At 41.6% G+C, this 18,371-nt stretch overlaps 1 non-coding gene across 1 annotated transcript; it reads right to left on the bottom strand.

The window, feature by feature from the left end:
* Positions 1-16,497: 16,497 nt before the first annotated feature.
* LOC122007497 lies at positions 16,498-16,604 on the bottom strand. Its single transcript, XR_006118989.1, has one exon. It is a non-coding gene; the product is annotated as a small nucleolar RNA R71 (small nucleolar RNA).
* Between the last annotated feature and the right edge of the window lie 1,767 nt (positions 16,605-18,371).

Below are 18,371 nucleotides of genomic sequence, written 5' to 3'. Positions count from 1 at the left end.
TAATTCATGTGTAATTGGTTCCTTGATCTTACTCATATATTCCAATCAAGGAATCTTGGTTGGACCTTTGTCTAAAAAGTGTCTAACTATGGGTGATTTGTTGATTGATATTTTTGATTGATACTTAACATGCCTTGATTGAAAATTAGGACAAGTTGTTTATATTTTGACAAATTTGAACCTGATCATAGAGATGAGTTTAGCAAAAATATGTTTTGAACTCTTAAGAACCAAGAAGACAGAACTCCATATGGTTGGAGTTAGTGTGAGGTTTTGTTTGATAAGAGTCTGAAACTTTTGGATTATGAACAAGTTCAGGCCATAAGAAATCATATTTCGAATATATTAGTGTTTGGTGATTCCTAAGTTCTAGGGTATGTCTTAGGGAAGTTCTGAATTCTTGAGTTCCGGATTCTTCAAACTTCATGGCTCAGTATTTCAGTTACTGAAATTACTGAAATCGGGTTATCAGACACTGATCGGTCCACAGACCGATCAAGAAAGTCTGGATCGGTCTGTCGACCGATCCAGAACGAAGCCAAACTCTCTGTTTGGTATCTGATCGGTCCAGATCCCTGATCGGTCCACTGACCGATCAGGTGTCGCCGATTCACTCGGGTGGATCTGATCGATCAGGATTTCTCCTGATCGAATAGCCGTCCGATCAGGGAATAGATCGATCCCTGGTTTTAACTCCTCCCGACTCCCTCCTTTCCCATTACATACGAAGCCCTAGCCGACTCTCTTTTCCCGTTTCTTCTTCCCCTTGATCGCCGAACCCTAGACGACTCCCTCCTGCCTCAGCACTTCTTTCTTTCTCCGAAAACCAGAGAAATGGCTCCAAGGTAACTTAATCAGCTCTATTTCTCGTTAGTACTTCATTTGTTTCATTTCTCACTGCTTCAGTGATTTGGGGTGGTGCTCGGGTTGTGCTCCTTTGCTTCATCTGTGTCATGTTCCTAACCCCTTAGGAAGAAACCAGTAGGTGAGGGTACTTCCAAGTCCAAAGATAAATCCAAGTCCAAAGAAACCTCCCGACCTCAACCGTCCAGTTCGGGGAGATTCCCGAACCAAAATTTTGAGGAAGCCTTTAGACTAAGAACCTTCAAATTACTCCCGTGTAGGTCTGTAGATCGTAAATTCATGGACGAGTTTTGCCCAACTGTGTCTGAAACTATTTCCTACTACAATCTTGACTCACTTGTCTACTTAGAACGGGATATCAACTATGACTTGGTCTCTGAGTTTTATAACAACCTTCATAAGATTCCTAATGAAGCAGGTTATAAAACAAGAGTTGCTAAGCGGACTCTTGATTTCAATTTCGTATCCTTCTTTGAGTATCTCGATTGTCGGAGGTGTTCCGGTAATGTCTTCTTGATATTTCCTGATCTACCAGACCCCCTACCCTCACCTTTTGATGTCACACCTGACTCCGTCTATGAGTATTTCTTCAGGCAACCTAGACCGGGTGGCCTTGATGAGCTAGATGTTGACTTTCCTACTTTTGCAGCCTTGAGATTATCTCCTCAAGACTACATTCTGTTTAAAATTGTCACAAACTGCCTTCTGCCTATCACATCTAAACCATTGTCTGAGATCCGACCATATCATTGCCTGATGCTTTATGGATTGCGTCGGCATCTCGACTTTGACATCGTATCTAGCATCTACTCTTCGATCGTCTCCTATAGTGAGCCGAGCGGCTACATTGTTTATATGCCATTACAGATTGGCTCGAGACCCTTCAGGTTGATGTCTCTAAGGGTAGAATAATCAAGATGGTCAGACAGGATTGCCGACTTGGGAAACGGACATTTTCCAAGTCTGGAATCATAGGACAAAATGGGGACGTCCGGTGGAAGGATGGGAGAGCACTAGGTGAGTTACCACGGGGACCTCCACGACAGGTTGCTCCTGTTGCTGCTCCTCCTGCTGCTGACGATGGAGAGGCCGATCCTGATCTGCGCTGGCAGATCGCCGAGCTGGAGAGTCGCTTTGATCGACATGATGAGCTACTGGCTGCTGAGCTCCATGGACTGCGTGTTCGGATCGACCAGCGCTACGATGACTTGTGCAGTCAGCAGCTGGTGACGCAGCAGCTACTTCTGGGCTGGATGGCCAACTACCCACCTCCGCAGCGATTCTCGGGCCATCCATCTTCGAGCTCCAGCATGCCGCCTCAGGATTACGTGCCTCCCGCAGATGATGATGATGTTCCTCATGTTGAGGACATTGATTGATACATTCATTTTGACTGTCTATGTTTTTGGATGCTGCTTGTTGGATATTTTATGTCTGACCTGGATGCTTGTTCATTTCATCTATGTATGATATTTATTTTCTTTCTTTATGTCTTGCTCCTTATTGATTTTTAATATGCTACTCATATGCCTTGTTTTGTATGTCTCTTATTCATTTATCACTGTCTCATAATACACTTAGAGGGAATTCTAGGTGCATTAAGAAAAAGACAGTATGGGTTAAGGGGGAGTCTTTTGAGTCTTATCACCCCATTCGCACCTTTTCGGTGTTTGACAAAGGGGGAGAGGATATCGAAGTTTAGAGATGTATGAAGGTTTGATTTTAGGGAAGATAACAGGGAGGATCTTGATTCCCGTTATTGACTTCCTTACATCGTGGTGTATTCATCTTAGGGGGAGGATCTTGATTCCCCTAAAATTATGAAAATAAGAACATTTCTGATCTAAACTTAAATCGTGTTGTCAAACAACAAAAAGGGGGAGATTGTTGATACAGTCTGACCTGGCTGTTGTTTTGATGTTGACACTGATTTAAGTTTGTATCAGATATTAATTTAACTCAGATTAATTACTAATCTAGGTTGACTTGGTTGACCTGATTGAGAAAGTCCTAACTGGGATGTTAGGCAGTTGGAAAGTCCTGGTGAGTGAAGCCAGGCAGATTGGAAATCCTGGTGAGTGAAGCCAGGTGAAAACCCTAGTGAGTGAAGCTAGGTGCAAGTCCTGGTGAGTGAAGCCAGGTGAAAACCCTAGTGAGTGAAGCTAGGTGCAAGTCCTAGTGAGTGAAGCCAGGCAAGGGAAAATCCAGATGGATCAAGGGTGATCGGACATCTGGTGTTGAAAAGTCCAAGAAGGAAGCTTGGCATGCGGTCGAGAGGGCTCAGTTGCTCTAGGACCGATGAAGTCGGAGAGGCTAGGAGCTCGTTTCTCGGACTAGGTCGGCAGACCGATCCAGTGAAACCTTGGACACCTGATCGGTCTGGCGACCGATCAGGAATCGATCAGTGGCTACTGAGCGATTACTGATCGGTCTGCAGACCGATCAGAAATCGATCAGTAGTCTACTGTGATTTTACTGATCGGTCTAGAGACCGATCAGGAGGCTGTAAGCGCTTGGGAAGAGCAACATCTGATCAGTCCGCAGACCGATCAGAAGCTGTGCGCATTTGGAAAGAGCGACATCTGATCGGTCTGGGGACCGATCAGATTAGTTCCTGATTGGTCTGCCAGAAAGCGTGGATCGGTCTGCAGACCGACCCACGATATTGTTTGTTTTGCATGCACTTTTTCTGATTGCCGTATTTATTTTCACCCATCTGTTTTTAAACATCTGCTGTGAGTCTTTTTAGCTTGCAGGTTGCAGGTCACACTCTCATGGTTGAATTCAAATTAAGCTTCATTAAGAGAAGAAGACAAGTGCTCTTTTCACTGTGATTTGCTGCAACAGATGCATTTGAGGCATCAACGTTCACTGGCGAATCTGATTGCGATTGGACTGCGCTCAGTTTGACCTCTACTTATTGGTTCGTATCTAGAGACGCCAGTGATTTCCATTGGCATGGGTTCAGAGAACTAGATGAGGAGGAGAGGTGATTGGCTACGCCTTGTTGGCAGTAGCGATTCTGCAGGCGGCGGTGAATCGAGCCAGTAAAGCAGAGAGACATAAAAATGAAGAAGAGAGGTTCAGAAAAGAACTGAATTCTCTGTTTCTTTTCGATCAATCCTTTGAGAAATCAAGTTGGTGAAGCTGTGAGCTCCTTGCTAAGAAGGTCGTTGTGCGCTCTCTGCTCTGTTTCCTCTCCGCGTGGCTATAAGCTCATCTGATTATTCTTCTCAACCACTGTAAGTCTTGTGCTTAATTCTATAATCAACTGAGACTCTGTTGAGAGGTTGCTCCACCGAGAAGGAGACATCTTTAGCCGGATTTTGTCCGGGGTGTGATCTACCGAAAGATCAAGGAGTCGTCCTCCTTACGGACACGCCGAGGAGTAGGGGCAAGTTATCCCCGAACCTCGTATATCCTTGTGTCTGCTGTGTGTGTTTTTCTTCCTTCGTTTTAGTTTTCTACTTCCGCTGTGCTAACAAGTTTTTCTTTAAGAAAGATTGTGTTTAAGTTTTCAAAGAGGCTATTCACCCCCCCTCTAGCCATCTAAGATCCCAACACCCCTTTCTTTGCATCCTTTTGGTGGCCGACGGTTTGGAAACAAAGAAGAAAAGAAGGGTGGTTTGTCTTGGTAGATCGTCACCCACATGACGTCCAAGAAGAGGAGAGGAATACAACAGAAGATCAAGAGGTCTTTAGCTACAAAGAAAATGGTACAACTAGTTCTTTAATTCCGCTGCGCAACTGGTTTTGTTTTCTTTGTATCAATTTTGAACACCAATACAAGAGGCCAACGATCTTGTACTTTGATTAAGGTGTGCTTTGATCATTCAAGAACTTGCTTGATTGATCAAACACATGATTGATCGAACATGTGGGTTGCTAAGAAAAGTTCTGCTCTTGTACAATTTTTGTACAGGAAAATTTAAAAGAACGGAATTCCAGCGCTTTCAGAGCTAGCAGATTACAAGGCTAACGAGGATGCCCATTTTGAGATATGCAAAAGGGCATACCTGGAATCTCCTTCTATCATTATTCTTGTTTTGGATTCTCTTATAAGGACTCTCAACTATGCGCTTGATGGAGGGGGAGCACAGCTAAATGAATTAAATTTATTGGTCTCTGATCCTCCTCCCAGCTTTCTCGACCGGAGGATATTAATGAAGAATCACCCTCCTGATTTATTCCCTAAGCTACTGTAATTAGGGCTGAATTATAACTATGTTTCTTCTTTAAACTCTCCCATGATGACTCTATATTGACTTATTTTTAACCTTAGTGTAATTCGATTTTTGATTTCTTAATTATTTGTGTTTTTCTGATGTTTTTATGTTAATGTGCTTACTTTGTAAAGGTTGAACGACTTCTTGTTTGTGTTATATAGTTGTTTATTCCCTGCTAAGTAAGTTAATCTATTGGTATATAAGTATTTACTTACCTTATTTACATATGCATTTCACTTGTAGGAGTTAAATAAATAGTCATATGCTTATACATATAGAACTTAGGCGCCCGATCGCTCCGCAATGACCGATTGGGTCCACCGTAAATTTCTGTCACGACCGAACAACTTAGTTCATACATATATGTTTTTCATTTTTTTTGGACATCCTTTTCACTATACGCTACCATTCAGTTTTAAATGTTTACTTGATCTAATGTAACCGAGTGAACTTATTGCCTCTCTCTTTTCTTTGATTCTCAGCCGATCCAAAATGATAGGCCAAAACTTTAACTTCTTTTATAATTTTTTACTTCCCGCCCAGTCTATAGTGACAGGGTGAGCTTATTAGCTCAGTCTAAGCAACCGAATGAGTTGGTCACATATGTTCGGTCTATAGCGACAGGGCAAGTTTATTAACGTAGCCTGCCCCCATATGTTTAGGTAAAATCTTAGGTAATTAACTGGTTTATTCCGCTTGGTCGGATTGACTTCTTTTTTAACTTATATGCTCGATTAATCTTAAAGTAGCTGCCCGAGCTTACCCATATTAGATCATTAAAAAAAAAGAGAATATCGAAAGATTGATCATCACTTTCGTTGGGATCTTGAAACTTTTCAAGTTTGAACTTATACTTCGGGAATGTCGCACCTGCAGTTATTAATGTATGCAGACCTTTTTTGTAGACCCAATACTTTACCTATGTGTGTTAATGGTCTGCTAACAGTTCTTTCATTTTTACCTTCCTTTTGATCTACTGTTTACCCTCCTAGATAACTGTTTTAAGGGTTTTAGAAAAGGACAAAGGGGAAAATAAGGGTTTATTCCATCGTCTTCCTCCCCTGCGGTATTTTTCTCTGTTCAATTCGCGATTCGTCTCCTCCCTCTGGCCACCTGTTCATAATGGCTTCTTCCTCCTCCGCTGAATGGTTTGCCCATTGCTCTTCTAGAGTTGGTGAGGCGAAAGCTTTTGACCTCCGCCTGAATTATGGCTTCCCCTCATACTTAGTCCTTTCTACCCTAGTGGATCGCCCCCATCTTCCTCCTCGAGGGAGTGTTGCTATCTTTTGGGAACAAGTCCTATCAGACTTCCGACTCCCTCTTCACCCTTTTTTCGTGGATGTAAGCTCATATTTTAACATACCTTTAAACCAACTTATTCCCCAATCCTTTTCTATATTATCGGGTTTCATCGTTGTTTCTCAAATACTTGGTTTCCCCTTATCTCCTCGCTTGTTCTGCCACTTTTTTGTTCTTTGCCAAAATTGAAGATAGCCTTTTTAAATTTCAGTGTCGCTCCAAGGCTATCTTATTCAATAAGGTCCCAGCACAAGCAGAATAGAGACAGAAGTTCTTCTTTTTGCGCCTCCCTTCTCCTCCTCCAAATCCTACGACTTAGCAACGAACCCTTCCTACTCCCCCCAATCTAAGAGATATATCTGACCTGACCTTTCATACTTTAATGTAGAAACTAAGGAGTGCCAAATTTAGCTTACCACCATTAGTTGTTGAAGGTTTATTATTTATCTTTGGAATAAGTTCTATTGATACAGAATTCGAGGCTACTTTTGGTGAGTTATATACTCCTCCTTATGTTCATTCATTATCTTTAAATTATTTCTCCCCCCAAGTTTATGGTTTTTGTCTCTTTCAATTGATGCTGTTCTTCCAACTTTTATGTACAGACATCCAGAATTGAATAGATTAGCTTTAGCTAAGTTGGGAGAAGACTTGCTAAAGAATCGTCTCCTTAATCATGCTCCTTCATCTCTCAGACTACTTCCTCCTTCTGAAATAGCTGCAGAACCTTCTGAATCTTCTGAGGAAGAAAGTCCCTTCATTGCCCGACAAAAAAGGCTGCATATTATAAAAAACACTTTAACTCTAGTCACCATTTCCACTCTTGAGCATTCCCATCGTCCCCTTTAAGATCTCTTATGAGAGAGGTAAGGAACCTATTGTTGGAACCCCAAGGTTGTTTTGGTGTGATCAACAAGTTAAGTTAGGTCCTGCGTTATTTCTAACCTTGTGTCTAAGTGTGCAGGAGCTTAGGAGCACAGGTACTCGAGCGGAAGACGCAGCTAGCGAGAAGGACGACACGCTCTGCGTCCGAGGGACGAGGTGCTGCGGAAGAGTACACCGGTGGATGAGAAGGAAGTGCGCGCGGTGGTTCCGAGGTACAAAAGTCGGAGCGGAAGATTGCTCGGGGAGCAAGAGACGCAGCTAGCGCGAAGGTCGACATGGGGTGCGACTAAGGGACGAAGTCTGCGGATGAATACGCTGGTGGACGAGAAGGGACACGCGGCAATTCCGAGGGACGAGAAGCTGGAGGGAAGCACGCTCGAGAAGACCAGAAGATGGATTCGGGTGAGCCCTATTCCGGATGTCAGAGATCACCCATGCAAGCAGAGCCGGAGCAGAAAGACCCGGACCAGAGGCGAGCTGAACCGGAGAAGAGAGCACGGACCAAAAGTCAACTGGGTTGACTTTTGGCTCCGGTGCGTCCGGAAGTGACTTTTTCACAGGATCGAGCTTTGACTTGATCCAACCGTTGGGGGATAAATTTTATCCCCCCAGGGCGCCCGGAACCCTTCCAGGCGCCCCGACCAAGTCTATAAATATAGCCTTGGTCCAGAAGCTTTTCAACAATCACGATCATTGTATTTCCAAACACTTGTATGCTTTAGTTGTAGTTAAGCTTCTGTTTTCTGTGCCTAAACGCTGTAAGAGGCTTCTCCGCCTGAAGGAGTTTTTGAGCTTAATCTTCCTTGGATTAACAACCACATCGGTTGTAACCAAGTAAACCTCTGGTGCCTCGTCTTTTCTTTTATGCTTTTATTTATCTGCTTAATTCATTTTTACAAGTGTTAGCTTAATCGTTCAAGGAAGGATTATCTGCTTTTAATTGACAGGTTATTTACCAACCCCTCTAGCCGACCCAACGGTCCTACAAGTGGTATCAGAGCCGAGACGCCTCAGAAGGACTAACCGCCATCTGAAGCAACAAAACAATGGCCGGAGCTAGCGACTACCCACCTGCATTCGAGGGGGAGTTTTCCATCTGGAAACAAAAAAAGGAGGTATACCTTAACTCAGATTCTGGTATTTCTTTGATTTTAAAATCTGGTTATGAAGAACCGAAGGACACGAACGGAGAAAGACTCGATCTACGCCTCTGGAGCAAAAAGCAACGTGACGAGTCAATGGCAAACTGTCGGGCAGAATATCACATTCTAACCGTAATACCCGATGAAGATCTCAAAAGAATCGGCGAATACGACAGCGCAAAAGATCTTTGGCAAAAGTTCTTGATGCTCTACAAAGAACCGATTGAAGCCGTTCCCTCAATAGACATCGAGTCGTCATCAAAATCCGAGACAGAAGAAATTACCGAAACAGCCCCAACAGCCGAAGTACATCCCGAGATCGATGAAGGGGGAGAATCTTCGCAAGAAGGTAATTCAATAGGGGGAGAACCAACGGCCGATGAGGTAAGTAAGGTATGGACTCGAACCTCTGATCATTTGGTTAACTCAATCAAAAAATTGTTTGAAGATATTTGCGAACCAAAACTTGAATCATCGAAAGAGTTTTTTGAACCTCAAAATGTTTTGATGAAAGAATCTTACAAATTACGAAATATTATTTCGAACAAAGTTTGCAAAGTAGAGATATTATCGAAAGAAATTTTCGGATTAGAAAATCTTCGGTCGAATAAATGTTGCAGATTACGAAACATTTTTTCGAAAGAATTATGCAACTTAGAAATATTATCGAAAACTTTTTCCGGATCTAAAAATTTCGAATTACAAATTACTTTATTGAAAAAGTTTTGTGAATTATAAATTGATTCATCGAAAAATAATTTCGGATTAAGAAATCTATTATTAATAGATTCCTGCAAATTCTTATTGTTAAAAAATTCTGGCAAATTACAAAATATTCTTTTAAACGAATTTTGCACATTGCCGAAAGAATCTTTTATATTGTTGAAAAATTTTATCAAGTTAGAATTTATGCTATTTGAATATTTTTGTGAAGTTGAAATTCAAAAAATAATAGAAATTAAGATGATACAATTTTTTGCACGTTTAATATTTGTGGCTTTTAATTTGAAAAAGTGTGATTTAAGAAGTTCTAATAAATTGAAATGGAAATTTAAAACTTTTTGATATAAGTATTAAAATAAATAAATGCATAGAAAATTCTTTTAATGTTATCAATCTTCCTAAATTTTCTTGCATAAAAATCTTTTTGGGCTTAGAAAGTTTTTTTTAACTTAGAAACTTTTCAAAAAAAAAAGCTATTGTTGACTTAGAAATATTTTAACAGATAACTTTTTCAAAATTTTCTAAGTCTTTAAACCCTTAGAATTTTAAACCCCATTTTATTGTGATCAAAGGGGGAGAAGAAGAAGTATAAGTCTAGGGGGAGGTAGAGAAAATTGAAAATTAAAATTTTCTGTTGAAATTTAATTTTTTCTATCATGTTGCATGTTATTGCAATAAACTGTTTAATTTCATATCTATTGTTGACCCTAACTTAACTTGGGTTGATCACACCAAAAAGGGGGAGATTGTTGGAACCCCAAGGTTGTTTTGGTGTGATCAACAAGTTAAGTTAGGTCCTGCGTTATTTCTAATCTTGTGTCTAAGTGTGCAGGAGCTTAGGAGCACAGGTACTCGAGCGGAAGACGCAGCTAGCGAGAAGGACGGCACGCTGTGCGTCCGAGGGACGAGGTGCTGCGGAAGAGCACACCGGTGGACGAGAAGGAAGTGCGCGCAATGGTTCTGAGGTACAAAAGCCGGAGCGGAAGATTGCTCAGGGAGCAAGAGACGCAGCCAGCGCGAAGGTCAGCATGGGGTGCGACTGAGGGACGAAGTTTGCGGATGAGTACGTTGGTGGACGAGAAGGGACACGCGGCAATTCCGAGGGACGAGAAGCCGGAGGGAAGCACGCTCGAGAAGACCGGAAGATGGATTCGGGTGAGCCCTATTCCGAATGTCAGAGATCACCCCAAGCAAGCGGAGCCGGAGCAGAAAGACCCGGACCAGAGGCGAGCTGAATCGGAGAAGAGAGCACAGACCAAAAGTCAACTGGGTTGACTTTTGGCTCCGAGGCGCCCGGAACCCTTCGGGGCGCCCGGAAGTGACTTTTTCACAGGATCGAGCTTTGACTCGATCCAACCGTTGGGGGATAAATTTTATCCCCCCAAGGCGCTTGGAACCCTTCTAGGCGCCCCGACCAAGGCTATAAATATAGCCTTGGTCCAGAAGCTTTTCTACAATCACGATCATTGCATTTCCAAACACTTGTATGCTTTAGTTGTAGTTAAGCTTCTGTTTTCTGTGCCTAAATGCTGTAAGAGGCTTCTCCGCCTGAAGGAGTTTTTGAGCTTAATCTTCCTTGGATTAACAACCACATCGGTTGTAACCAAGTAAACCTCTGGTGCCTCGTCTTTTCTTTTATGCTTTTATTTATCTGCTTAATTCATTTTTACAAGTGTTAGCTTAATCATTCGAGGAAGGATTGTCTGCTTTTAATTGACAGGTTATTTACCAACCCCTCTAGCCGGCCCAACGGTCCTACACCTATGTCTTATACTCGTCTTCATCCCAATTTTGCTCTTAACATGATGCCACCTGGCTTACTAATTTCTACGGTTCTCCCAGTTGTTCCTACTTTCAGGATAACTCTGGACATGCCTGTGTCTTCCCAACCTCCTCAGGTTTCTCCGTCTTCACCACCTAGAGTGAGAGCCAAAAGATCCTCTAGCTCTACTCCTCAAGGTGTTGCTACTGAGCCGAACCTTGGTTCTATGCCTTCTGCTCTACTGACTACTATCCCCACTTCAATACAAAGTGCTCCCGTAATTTCTAGTGTTAGGCCTCCACCCACTCTCTCAGGATCATTGCCTACCTCCTCTACAGGACCTTCCTCCTCTGCCCCTTCTCGAGCTCTTTTTAAGCAAGCCCAAGGCTTACCTTCTTTATTGGGGCAGGATTCTATCCCTTCTTCCTACGGAATCCTTCAACTGAAAGATTCCTTAGCCGAGTCTTGGGTACAAGGCCAAAATCTTATGAAGGGAAAAGCATTTTTGATCAAGCTGATGACCACAATCGTCTGGCTGTTGCTGTAAGTATTCTAAATGTGTTCTTTTAATTCATAACTATAACTTATAATTGTGCTGTTATTTTATTCAGTTTCTTGCCTCAAGCTTGTATATGGGTAACTTTGCCGCTAACTTAGAGAGGGAAAATAGGAACCTGAAAAATCAAATAAGAACTCTAAGGGCAACTCCCCCTCCTCCCAGTAATGAAACTGTTCAATTAGGGGAGAAGATGAATTTTCAGACTCAACAGATGACTCTTTTAGAGAAGGATTTACAAAATCATCGTCAGCTATTGGAGGTCCAAGAAGAAGAAAAGAAGACCTTTGAGCTACAAATACAGATTTATCCTCTAAATTGAATATTGAAGTAGCCTTGAAGGATAAGGATATTTCTGATGCTAACCTCAAATCCTCCCTCTGGAGCTTTTTCAAACTTCAGGCTCTAAATCTCCCGACTCAGCTCAAGAATTGGCTTCTCGAGACTTTGGTTTATTGCAACTACAAGATAAGATGAAAGCTCAAGATTTGCACATAGATTTTCTCACCAAAGATCTAGAGCGCGTCAAAACAGAGGGAGCTAATTTCAAAGACAAAGTGGGACGCCTCAAGTCAGAATTACAGGCTTACAAGGCAAGTGAAGAGGAACAATGGGAGAGCCGACGCCGACAGTACTTAGCCTCCCCTGAATTTAGGAATGAGTATGCCGACTGTATCATAGGGACTCTAACTCATTCTGCTGATGGAGTTCTTCAGCAACTACATGAAGGGGGGTTTTTACCTCAGGAACCTCCTCCTAGATTTATAGATCGACGACGGCTCAATAGAGAATTACCCAAGAATCTTATTAGTAGTTTTAAGTAAGCCTTATGTTGATGGACTTGTTGTGGGACAAACCATTGGTATTTGCTCCTATTTATTTAATTCAGCCTTGTGTTATAAAAATACTACATCCTTGTGGATTGATACTTACATATATTTCAAATTATTTTAAGTATACCTGCAGATTTCTAAAGCAAACATATAGTAATCGTAGTATCAGAAATGAACATGTAAAGTAGTTATTTTCATGCATGTACGACAAGTGAATATTCGAGAGTTGATACTTACTTGTTCACTGTCTCCTGATACTCGTCTATCCTTAGAGTTTTTCCTGTTTTACATATAACTAATGAAAATAGTCCATGTCAGAAATATTCATGTTATACTGATAACAAGGGAAGTCATCACACATAAGCATTTTTCCCTATTGCTTCCACCTGAGAATATACTTATAGAAATCAGCACTTACTTGTTTCTTACGGACTATATACCTTTAGAGTAAGTCATATTGATATAAAGAATTCCATTCGCTCTTGTACTCCGATCGAGTCCCATTTCCCGGGTGAGCTCTAAGAGAGTTTGGGTTTACAGATGAAGGCTAAAGCGTCGCTATGTTTCGGGTGAGAATTTACCCCCGATCAAATTTGAATCGGTACATTAGAAGCAAGGTAATATTATGTCTAGGTCGGGATTTTACTCCCGAGCGAATTTTGAGTTGATGGTTGAAAGCCAGAGTATTGATATATTTTAGTCTGGAATGTATTCCCGAGCGAATTTGAGTCAATGTCTAGTGACCAAAGTGTTGATATATTTTGGTCGGGAATGTACTCTCGAGCGAATTTGAATTGGCATATGAAAACCAATGCATCAATATATTTTGGTCGGGCTTCTATTCCCGAGCGAATTTGAGTCGGTATATGAAGAACAAAGTACTACTGTATCTCATTCGGGAATATACTTATGATCGAATTTGAATTGGCATGTGAAAACCAAGGCATCAATATATCTTGGTCAGGATCCTACTCCCGAGTGAGTTTAAGCTAATATATGAAGACCAAAGTGATACTATATCTCGGTCGGGAATGTGCTTCCGATCGAATTTGAGTCAATGCTTGAAAGCTAAAGTGTTGATATATTTCGGTCGGGAATATACTCTCGAGCGAATTTGAATTGTCATATGAAAACCAAGGCATCAATATATTTTGGTCGGGCTTCTATTCCTGAGCGAATTTGAGCCAGTATATGAAGACCAAAGTGAAACTATATCTCGGTCGGGAATGTGCTTCCGATCAAATTTGAGTAAATACTTGAAGGCCAAAGTGTTGATATATTTCAGTCAGAAATATACTCCCGAGCGAATTTGAATTGGCATATGAAAACCAAGGCATCAATATATTTCGGTCTGGCTTCTATTCTCGAGCGAATTTGAGCCAGTACATGAAGACCAATGTGATACTATATCTCGGTTAAGGAATGTGCTTCTGATCGAATTTGAGTCAATGCTTGAAGGCCAGAATGTTGATATATCGATCGGGATTGTAATCCTGAACAAATTGACCTGTGATAAGAGTAAATTGAGAAGTTTGAATATGATACTTACCAGCTCGAGGTTTAAAGTCTCCAGTTCCCCTTAAGGAAGCCAGGCCGGTCACTCCTTAAGATCCCCGATCGACTAGTGTTGAGAGGAGGAAGCACACTCGAAAATTTATAGTCGTTGCTCGACTATTAAGGGTTTAAAGTCTCTGGTTCCCCTTAAGGTAGCCAGGCCGGTCACTCCCTAGGGTCCCCGATCGACTAGTGATGATTGGAGGAAGCACGTGATGTGCGTAGATTTTATACACTTGTTTAGCATGTTTTGACGCACATCCTTACGTTTTGTACATGTTTTGTCTATGCACTTTCATGCTTCTAGCTTTGCTTTTAGCATAAATACTTTTCTTTATTCGGAGATCTTCTTTTGTGCATTTTGTGCTTTCAGGAGTTGAATTTGGAGAAGAATTGATGTCCGTGGCTGATTCTACAACCAAACGGAGGAGAAGGGCCTTGGCAATGAGTACCACACAGCCTTGCAAGGGGGAATGATCTTGGCCGTGTGGTGATGAGGGGCCATGCAGCTTCAACAGCAAGGGGTAGTGGCCAGGCCGTGTGATCCTCACACGGCCGTGTTTCCAATTCCAAGCAGCCAGTGCACGGTCGTGTATGGTTACACGGCCGTGTAGCCTTTCCAGTGACCAAGATTGCCCTGGCTGTGTGGTTTCACACGGTCGTACAACTTTTCCAGAGCAAGAAATTGGCATGGTCGTGTGTGCCACACGGTCGTGCAACACATCCAGAGATAGGAAATAGCCAGGCCGTGTGGTTTCACACTGTCGTGCAAGCAAGCAGAGGCAATACATGGCATGACCGTGTGACCATTACACAGTCGTGTGACCCTGACCGAGTGGAGGCATGCCCTGGCCGAGTGGATCTCACACGGCCATGCGCTGGGCCGTGTGGCACCCAAATGACCTCTTTTATAAATAGAGCTTCTTCCTCTTTGAAAGGGGAGGCTCTCCCATTGGGGAGACCAGTTTTGGGGCGATTTTACAGCGATCTGGAAGGCATTTCCTCTCCAAGATTTGACTCCAAGAGCGGGGGATTGGTTCCGAAGATCGCTCATCATATTGAGATAGGCTTTCCTTTCTTTTCTCTTAATTTAGATTGGAACGTCTTGATCTTCTTGTCTTCGATTCTTTCCCCAATCTTTATAGAGTAGATTTCTTGTTCTAGGAAGGAGGAAGTATTTGTGATGTAATTGATGTAAGATTCAATGAATTTGTCATCTTCTTGATTCAAGGACATTGTTACGTTTTATATCAATTAATCTTGTTTGGATTATTATGTTTTGTGTCTAATTACCATTCTTAATTGGTTGTTTGTATTTCTTGTGGAATCTTGTTGAGGGTTTCACTAAATCGTATGACCGAGGGGTGTCGTGACAGGGTTGTCCCGCTAACAGACCATTTAGGGTCACCTTTAGGGATAAAGCAAGAATTTACAAAGAAGTAGGGCAGATTGATAAGCTTGATTCTATATCTTAATGTGAATTGATTAGTGATGCATTTCTATGTCATATGACCGAGGGGCGTCATGATAGGGCTGCCCCGCTAACGGACTTCATAGGAATCATACCTTCTTGATCACTTAGGGTTTAGATATGAGTCCTTAACCAGTGTTTTCTACAGAAAATAACCGATGACTTCTTATGAATACATTACAATTGAGGGCAAGGTTTGGTAGATTGCATTACATCAATGATTATCACAAAGAAACCAAAACTCCTAGAATCTTTATAAAACTGAATTTCTACAATTAACCCTTACTTCTCATCTTTAGTTGTAAATGATCTTTTAATCATTTGTTTCGTTAATTCGCTTTGAAACATCTTTAGTGCTTATAACGAGTCCCTGTGGATATGATATCTTTTATTATTACTGACGACGTAACCGTACACTTGTAACTAGTTTTTACCGTCGTTGCCGGGGACTGTGCTTATAACATTAGAGATTATCAATTGAGTTAGACTAAAATTTTCTTTTCTTTCCTTACATCTAACTTGTAACTAGTTTTCTAAATTCTGTTTTGTATTCTTTCATTACATTCTTTTCTTTGTATACATTCATTGCATTCATTCATTATATTCTTTGCATTCATTTGTTCTTTAATTTTTTGTACACTAAATTCTTTCTATTCTTTTCTTTTCTTAAATCAAATTCTTTAATCTTGTTCTTGTATGTGAAGATCTAACTTTGCAGGAGAATTACTTCCTCTTGACCCCGAGATAGATAGAACATTTCATAGAAGGAAAATCCTGCAAAGACTTCAAGAAGAACAAGAACAATTGAATATGGTTAATATACCACTCAAAGATTATGCAGCACCTTATGCTAGAGGGTTTCGCTCAAGTATTACTAGACCCTCTGTTGAAACAAATAATTTTGAGATTAAGCCTGCAATAATCAATATAGTTCAGCAAAATCAGTTTGGAGGTGGACCGCATGAAGATCCTAATCAGCATTTGGAGGTCTTCTATGAGATTTACGATACCATGAAGATGAATGGTGTTCCTTCAGAGGCAGTTAGACTATTACTGTTTGGGTTTTCTTTGAGGGATAGAGCTAAACAATGGTTGAATTCCCTACCTCCAAATAGCATCACTACTTGGGAACAATGCGAGCAACAATTTCTAGATAAATTCTATCCTCCTAGCAAGACAACTCATATGAGAAATCTTATTGTAAGCTTCAGACAGTCCAACTTAGAATCTTTATTTGAAGCATGGGATAGATACAATAATATGCTCAGACAATGCCCACATCATGGATTAGAAAAATGGTTGATGTTGCATACTTTTTATAATGACATTAACTATCATACTAAAGTGTCCCTAGATTCAACAGCTGGAGGGGCACTCATGAACAAAAGTTTAGATGAAGCTGAAGAAATTATTGAAAGTGTGGCACAGAATCTTCATCAATGGGCAACAGAAAGAAGTGGAGATTATTCTTATTCAAACCAACAAAAGCATAAGGGAAATTTGATGTAGACGCAGTCACTCTAATGACTGCAAAGTTGGATGCTCTCACAAAGAAGCTGGAAAATATGGGGACTAGCACTAATGCAGTCAATGCCATAGTATGTTGTTGTGACACGTGTGGTAATTCTGATCATTTACAAGACTCATGCCCTTTGGGAGCTATATCTGCATAGATAAATCAATTAGAGCAATGTGATAGTATCATGGGTTTTAATCAAAGGCAGAATAATCCATATTCCAACACATATAACCCTGGGTGGAAGAATCATCCAAATTTTTCCTTCAGAAATAATCAAGAACAAGGATCATCTATGGGAGGCAAACAAAGTTTCCAATTCGGGCAACAAAATTTTCAGCAACAACAACAATCTTCTCAGAGCTATCAATTTTCTAAAATTGAAAAGATGCTTGAAGAAATTATCTCAAATCAAAACGAAATGAAGCAAGATATTTTGAAGCTGACCCAGAGAATGGATAATTCTGAAAAGCATCAAAAGATCCAAGATAGTCAAATTGCCCAGCTAGCCTCATCATCTTCAAGAGCACCCGGACAATTTCCTGGAAAACCTGATGTCAACCCAATAGAGCATTGCAATCGAATCGAACTTAGGAGTGGACAGACCTTGGGAGATCCTCAAGTGACTGCTCCAAGAGGGATGAAAGCTGAAGAAGAGCTCTCTCCTCCAGCACTTGAACCAAATCATATTCTAGAAAATGAGGAGAGTACCATTAAGGTTGAAGAGACTCTTCCACTAAACCAACAGAGTCAAGTAATTCCTTTTCCTCAGAGATTGGTGATGCTGAAAAAAGATAAAGAGTTTGGCAGATTTTTGGACAAGGTAAAAGAAATCTGCGTTTAGGTTCCTTTGATTGATGTAATTCTACAAATGCTAAAATTTTCCAAATTCTCGAAGGACATCATGTCAAACAAGAGAAGAAGAGGAGACATTGAGACTATTGCACTTACCGAGGAATATAATGCTTTATTTGAGAAGAACATTTACCCGAAGCTTAAAGATCCAGGAATCTTTTACATTCCTTGCAATATAGGATCTGAATTTATTGAAAAAGCTTTTTGTGATTTGGGGGCAAGTGTTAGCTTCATTCCATATTCGATTTATAATAAATTAGGTCTCAAAGACATGAAACTAACTACCATGTGTACCACTGGTGGTACTGAGTCCGATCCCCTTCCCCTGCTTTCGTCCCCTAACTCCTCTCCTTTGCCCCATCGCCTCCTCACCACTCCAATCTCTGATGCCATTGACTGCCGAGTGCCTCTCCTCCTCAGCCCTAGCGTTGGCTAATTTTGCCTGTGCCCAATCTCCAGTTTCCTCTCCCTGCCCAAGCGTCGGCGACGCGCGAGCCACCGCCGGCCGAATTCTCATCTCCCCTTCTCTGTGGCACCCCTTATGCACGGGAGAGTCGAGCCCAAGATTTGATCTCTCACCACCGGCCACTGCCGCCGTTGATCTGACGGATTCTCGTGCCCTAGCGCCGATCCACCGCCTCCTCTGCCTGAGCCGCTCCACACGAAGCGATCTTCGGCCAGGAGC

Source organism: Zingiber officinale, chromosome 7B (assembly GCF_018446385.1).
Source record: "Zingiber officinale cultivar Zhangliang chromosome 7B, Zo_v1.1, whole genome shotgun sequence".
In the NCBI taxonomy this organism is placed as follows: Eukaryota; Viridiplantae; Streptophyta; class Magnoliopsida; order Zingiberales; family Zingiberaceae; genus Zingiber; species Zingiber officinale.
Note: the sequence above shows the minus strand (reverse complement) of the source record. Positions and strands in the feature narration are given on the sequence as shown.